At 47.6% G+C, this 7,107-nt stretch overlaps 1 long non-coding RNA gene across 1 annotated transcript in view; it reads right to left on the bottom strand.

The window, feature by feature from the left end:
• Window positions 1-6,008: 6,008 nt before the first annotated feature.
• LOC109295413 overlaps window positions 6,009-7,107 on the bottom strand; it is a 6,604-nt gene continuing 5,505 nt past the window's right edge. Inside the window, exon 2 of the long non-coding RNA XR_002096743.1 lies at window positions 6,009-7,079. This is a non-coding gene — a long non-coding RNA (uncharacterized LOC109295413). The remainder of the gene's footprint in view (window positions 7,080-7,107) is intronic.

Raw genomic sequence — 7,107 nt, 5'->3', positions numbered from 1 at the left:
CCCCCAGGTCCTTTTCTGCAGAGCTGCTGCCCAGCCAGTCGGCCCCCAGCCTGTGCTGGTGCGTGGGATTTTTCTGTCCTAAATCCAGGACTTTGCACTTGTCCTTGTTGAACCTCAAGACATTTCTTTTGGCCCAATCCTCTAATTTGTCTAGGTTTCTCTGAATCCTAACCCTATCCTCCATCTTATCTACTACTCCCTCCAGCTTAGTGTCATCTGCAAACTTGCTGAGGGTGCACTCTCTGCCTTCTTTCAAGTCATTGATGAAAATAATTGAACAAAACCAGCCCCAGGACTGATCCCTGGGGGACTCCACTTGATACTGCCTGCCAGCTAAACATCAAGCCATTGATTACTGCTCTCTGAGCCTGATGCTCCAGCCAGTTTTCTTTCCACCTTACAGTCCATTCATCCAGCCTGTACTTCCTTAGCTTGCCTGCAAGAATGTTGTGGGAAACCGTATCAAAAGCCTTGCTAAAATCAAGATACACCACACCCATTGGTTTCTCTGCATCCACAAAGCCAGTTATCTCATCATAGAAGGCAATCAGGTTGGTTAGATAGGACTTGCCCTTGGTGAATCCAAACTAACTGATCCTAATCACCTTCTCCTCCAAGTGCTTAGGAATGGATTCCTTGAGGATCTGCTCCATGATTTTTCCAGACAGCGAGGTGAACCTGACTGGTCTGTAGTTCCCTGGATCCTCCTTTTTCCCTTTCTTAAATATTGGCACTGTGTTTGCCCTTTTCCAATTATCCGGGACCTCTCCTGATCACCATGAGTTTTCAAAGATGATGGCCAGTGGCTCCGCAATCACATCAGCCAACTCCCTCAGCACCCTCAGGTGCATCCCATCTGGCCCCATGGACTTGTACACATCCAGCTTTTCTAAGCAGTCCCTAACCTGTTCTTTCACCACTGAGGGATGCTCACCTCCCCAAACTGCTGCCCAGTGCAGTAGTCTGGGAGCTGACCTTGCCTGTGAAGACTGAGGCAAAAAAGCATTGAGCACTTCAGCCTTTTCTGCATCCTCTGTCACAAGGTTGCCTCCCCCATTCAGTAAGGGACCCACACTTTCCCTGATCCTCCTCTTGCTACCGACATACTTGTAGAAACCCTTCTTGTTACCTTCACATACCTTGCTAGCTGCATTTCCAATTACACAGTGGCCTTCCTGACTTTATTCCTGCATGCCCAAACAATGCTCTTGTACTCCTCCCTAGTTATTTGTCCATGTTTCCACTTCTTATAAGCTTCCTTTTTGTGATTTAGTTTACTGAAAAGTTATCTGTAAGCCAAGCTGGTCTTCTGCCACACTTGCTAGTCTTCCTACACATTGGGACTGTTTGTTCCTGCAGTCTCAGTAAGACTTCTTTAAAGTACAGCCAGCTGTCCTGGACTCCTCTCCCCCTCAGACTGGCTTCCCAGGGGATCCTGCCCATGAGTTCCCTGAGCGAGTCACAGTCTGCTTTTCTGAAGTCCAGGGTCCTTACCCAGCTGCTCTCCATCCTTCCGTTCCTCAGGATCCTGAACTCAATCATCTCATGGTCACTGCTGCCCAAGTTGCCATCCACTACTACATTCCCCACCAATTCTTCCCTGTTTGCGAGCAGCAGGTCAAGAAGAGTATGGCCCCTAGTCAGCTGCTCCAGCTCTTGCACCAGGAAGTTGCCCCCAACACTCTCCAAAAACTTCCTGGATTGCCTGAGCACTGCTGTAATGCCCTCCCAGCAGATGTCAGGGGGATTGAAGTCCCCCATGAGAACCAGGGCCGGTGATCAGGAAACTTTTACTAGCTTCCTCCTGGTCTGGTGGTCTATAGCAGACCCCCACCACAACATCACCCTTGTTGCCCTCCCCTCTGACCCTAACCCAGAGACACTCAATAGGCCTGTCTCCAGCTTCATACTGGAGATCTGAGCAATCATATGGCTCTTTTACATAAAGTACAACTCCTCCTCCTCTTCTCCCCTGCCTGTCCTTTCTGAACAGTTTGTACCCACCCATGACAGTGCTCCACTCATGCGAGTATCCCACCAAGTCTCTGTTATTCCAATCACATCATAGTCCCTCAACTGTGCAAGGACTTCCAGTTCTTCCTGCTTGTTTCCCAGGCTCTGTGCATTTGTGTACAAGCACCTGAGATAACTAAATGATTGCCCTGATTTCTCAGGAAGCATGAGAGTACCTCTCCTGTGGCCCCTTCCTGCTTCCACTTCCTCTAGGTCTCCCACTTCCCTTGGGGCTTTGGTCTCCATCCCCCAGTGAACCTAGTTTAAAGCTCTCCTCAATAGATTAGCAGGCCTGTCCATGAAGACGCTCTTCCCTCTCTTCATCAGACATGCTCCCCAACCCTGCAGCTGATATTCTTCATCCTCAGTAGCTGCTCAAGGAAGTTAATAAGATCTGTGGCTCCCTTGTTGGCCTATTCTGCAGACCACACTGAAATTACAGACCCTGGGAGCACATCCCAAGACTTCCAGGCCCTGAGTCTTAGCTCTGATGCAGGAATCCACTTGAACAATCTCAGAGTTTTCAGACTCACTTCTGTCCCAGATCTAGTCTATGCTACCCAGTTTTTCTGGCATTGCTATATCACCTAGTGCCATGAAAAGATCACACACCTCCAGTTGACAGCTGTGCCAGCAAAACCCCAGGTATGGAAGACAGCCACTTCTGCCAGCTCATATTGTGGCATTCAGGAAGGTAATATAGCTAAAGTGGCAGAAAAAAACAAACAAAGAAAAAAACCCTCTCCTGCTGGCATGCAGTACACACCACAGAGGCTCTACCAACAGAGTTATTATAATGACAAGGGCCACATAATGTAGCCAGGCCCCCAGGACTTTCATACTCCCAAGTCCACAACAGAAACCCTGTCATACCCATCTGTCCCCAAGCCATGAAGTGCTGGAGGCTGAGCTCAGCAGATCCATCCCAGAACAGCAGATCCAAGAGTGCTGCTAGGTAGATTGCTCCATGGACAGCTGGTACTTTGTGGGTTTGCCCTGGAGCCACAGACCCCAAGAGGAATCCCTCAGCACGTTGTCTTGAATCCAATAAAAATGTGCCAAACCTGCCAGGTTTCAGATAAACCATAACTCAGCAAATGGGCACTTTCCAACAAAAGTTTGTTTTGTCTGAAAAATGCTAGCCAGTTCTAGGTAACACTGCAGTTCCAGCCTACCAAAGGTTGAACATCTGGGCTGATGCTTTCATAGAATCATAGAAAATTAGGGTTGGAAAGGACCTCAGGAAGTCGTCTAGTCCAACCCCTTTTCCTCCTAAAGCACATTACACCACTACTTTGGAGTCACGACCAGAATTTTACACAGGGGCTTGTAATCCAAGTTTTGAAAGCCCCTTCCTAGCCACAACTGGACACACATACTCCTTGTCCTGTATTGCTGTATGTTATCAAAACAGCTGCCCTGGAGGCAGCTGCATTTTGTAAGTGGGTGAAGTCATTTCTGTATTTAGTTTGCAAATTATGCAGAGCAATATTGGATCTTTGGGGATAAAAGGAGCTATATAAAAGTAGCTTTTACAATATAAACTGCTCTGTGTGTGTCCTTTCACACCATTCGGTGAAATGAGCTTGAGTTTACTATAGGTTACAATGTATCCTGGATTCAGCCATTTTGGCAGCCATTACAGTACAGTGTGTACATGATTCTGTTCCAGCAAGGAAAGGGGGAGGGGAGGGGAGGGAGAGACAGAGAGAGAGAGAAAAAATCAGCTTCCATGCTTAAGACACTCCAATTTTGTGAGCTCCAATACCTGCTCAAGGGATTTTTTTTCTGGGGGGTGGAAAGAAGAGTGTGTGTGGTAGGCCTGTGTGAGTCAGCAGCGATCTGATCTGGCTTCAGATCTGGCCGCTTCGGATGGCCACGATCTGATCTGGAGCTTCAGACTGGGTTTCCACCTCGATCCAGCCGAAGCTTTGGAGCCACCTCGAAGATCCGGCCACAGGATATAATGGGGGGATCAATGAAATATCTATAACTTTGTTGTTTTTTGTCCATTTTGGATGAAACACGCAGGGATGGTAGCTTCTGCTGACAGCATAAAACCTGCCAAGTTTCAAGAAGATTGGTACAGGGGTTTGTGGGGAACTGTACCCCAAACTCTTGAAAGCCAAACTCATGTCACGGCTGTGTGTCAAACCACAGGGGATGAAAACTGCAGGGGTGGTGGCCCCTGGTGAGGCCACAAAGCCTGCCAAGTTTCAAGAAGATCAGTGCAGGGGTTTGGGGGGAACTGTCCCTCAAGCTGGGACAAGCAAAACTCGTGCCATGGGTGACACTGCGTGTGCTAAGGCACAGCGGGTGACAGCTGCAGGGATGGTGGCCCCTGCTGTGACGCCTGCCAGCTGTGGAGGAGATCGGTGCAGGGGGGCTCTGGGGCCCTGCACCCCTAGCTGCTGACAGGCAAAACTCGTGCCATGGGTGCGTGCCATGGGTGGTTGTGGGACTGACTGTGTCTGTCTTGGGGCAGTTGATTGCCTGTATTGATTCTTTCCTCTCCTTAGCCTGGTTTTGTAGGTGCTAATTGATGGCAATTAACTGGCTACATCAGCTAGGTCCTGTATATTGAGCTGGTCCCTGAGTGAATCATGATTGACTGGTAACTGGTAACACAGTAGCTTAGCAGCCAGGCCTGGAGTAGTGTCTCCCATGCCCCAAGACAGACAGTCAGTCCCACAAGCACCCAGCAGCTGTCATCCCGCTGCACCTTAACACACGCAGTGACGCCCATGGCACGAGTTTTGCTTGTCCACAGCTTGAGGGGCAGTTCCCCCCAAACCCCTGCACTGATCTTCTTGAAACTTGGCAGGCTTCACACTCCCTGCAGAGTCTACCACCCCTGAAAATGTCATGCAAATCGGACAAAAAACAAACAAAGTTACAGCTATGTTATTGTTTCCCCATTATACCCTATGGCCAGATCTCCGGGGTGGCTCCGAAGCGCTTCGGGAAGCCGAAGGAGACCAGCACTTCGACCTGGATGTGCTGTTTTGGACCCCAAAGCACCCGAAGCTTCTCCAGATCCGAAGCCTCACACCACCCTAGTGTGTAGTATGCGAGTAAATATGTTATCTGCTTAAACTGGTCTACAATCAATAAATCCATAAATTTACTCCATAATCCATAAGATTACACTTAAATCATAAGCAGTAGCCTAGAAAAGCAGAATAAGAATCGGTTTTAAGGTCACTAATATTAGGCTAGATCAAGTATTAATAACTGCTTTTTGGAAACTACTTAGACATAACAACTGATACTTAGCCTTTTGATAAGAATTAAATTGTATGCACTGAGCTAGAATCTTATTAAAAGAATAATAAGATTTTGTTAACTGAATATGGTAGAGCCAAAATGTATGTTATGAATAGAAAAAGAAATGCAAGAAGGAAATTAAAAGGTACCCTGGGAGCATGAATCTAGGAACACAGAGGAAAAGGAGAGTTCCACCACTAAAACCACCTGTTGTCAACCTTGCCCACTTTAAAAGGGGTTATGCTAAGCTGCAGAAGTGTGGTCAGAGCAGAGGGCCCCAATGACTGTTTCAGAGTAAACCTTTGCAAATGTTACAACTAGCTTAGTCAGCCAAAGTAAAAGAAACAAAGTAAAAGTACAGGGGCAAGCAGCATTCCCAGAGGGAGCAGGAAAGAGATAAAAGTCCTCTCTCCCAAAATTAAAATTCACAAGGACATAGCCCATAGCTAACTGCCATCTGCAAATCCATAGAAAAACCAGTTCAATCCAATTCCAAAAGTCTTACTATAGCAAAGAAATTTGAACAAAATTAATCAGAGGATGCTCATTCAGATAAACTAGATATAAATATCGGGTGTAAACAGGAGGATTTTTGGAGACGTCAGCAAATTCAAGATGCCCACCTTCCCCACACTCCTGTAACTCCCCTGCTGGTATAGATAAAGATCTTTATTGTGCTGTGGTAATTAGTTAGATAGGCACTGAGACGAGAGCTAATTCTTGTCCTGTGGGGTGCAATCAATAGAAGGCTGGGTTATTGATCCATCTCTTGCATCCTACTTGGGAGGTAACAACAAACCTACCTGCTAAAAGGGAACTGGAGGATCACAGAAGTATAACTGTATCTTGATTTGGTGTAATCAAATCTGGTGTAATCAAACTTTATCTTGATTTGGTGTAATAGGCTTAATCATCAAAATAATTGTAACCATCCCTTAATTCTGTGCTCAAGCTTGCAAAAGAGGTCCTAATCATAGACAGGCTGCAGCCTTGTCTCTCTAAAGACTGAATAGGCCCAGGTTTCTAGTAACACCTTCACCTTGATGCTGGTAGGCCCATAGAGAAAATCTCCTGCATTATCGGGGCACCAGGCTGGAGTTGTGAAAGCCCCTGAAGTCATGGGCTTTGCTCAACCAGTTTGTGGTGACCAACGCACTCCCACTAGTCACTGTTCACATCCCTGACTCAGAAGAGCCAGCACACAGTCTGCAGGTGGTCCTGCAGCAGGCTGGCCTCCACGGTGTTCTGTATGGCATCGTCCTTGTCAGGCACATAGGCATGGGAGATGCAGACCAGGCAGCTCATCTTCACCAGGCACCTTTCCAGGGCCTGTCATGTCAATTCATGCAAGCATGCCACCCCATATCCACTAGCACATGAGCTAGGATAGGATGCTGAACAGGCATAGGTAGGCTTAAGACTCTTATTCAAGTGGTACAGCATGGTCAGGACTTCCCCAACATCACTTGAGCATGAACAGCAGGGTTAGGAGTGAATAGAGGTCTATTCTGGGCTCCTTGGGTTCACGGCATCTTCTCAGGAGGGCTCATTAGTTAAAGCTACCAGGCCCTCAGTTGGCAGCTCACTCCTAACACAAGCTATATGGGGAGGGAGGAGTTGTGTGCATCTCCACCCATCCATTTAGGTGGACAGTCAATGAGCACTCTCTTGTCCTCAGAAACCTCCAGCAACTGGGGCCTGCAAGGCTTGCTTGGATGTCTGCTCTTCAGCCCTCTGGCTGCAGAGCATCACCATAACATGCTCTTGTCACCATTTCAAAGTGCTCCAGGCAGGAGGACCTGTACATGTGCATGATACTGAAGTGCT

The sequence above is a fragment of the Gavialis gangeticus genome, unplaced genomic scaffold (genome assembly GCF_001723915.1).
Source record: "Gavialis gangeticus isolate Ggan-Ray unplaced genomic scaffold, GavGan_comp1, whole genome shotgun sequence".
In the NCBI taxonomy this organism is placed as follows: domain Eukaryota; kingdom Metazoa; phylum Chordata; order Crocodylia; family Gavialidae; genus Gavialis; species Gavialis gangeticus.
Note: the sequence above shows the minus strand (reverse complement) of the source record. Positions and strands in the feature narration are given on the sequence as shown.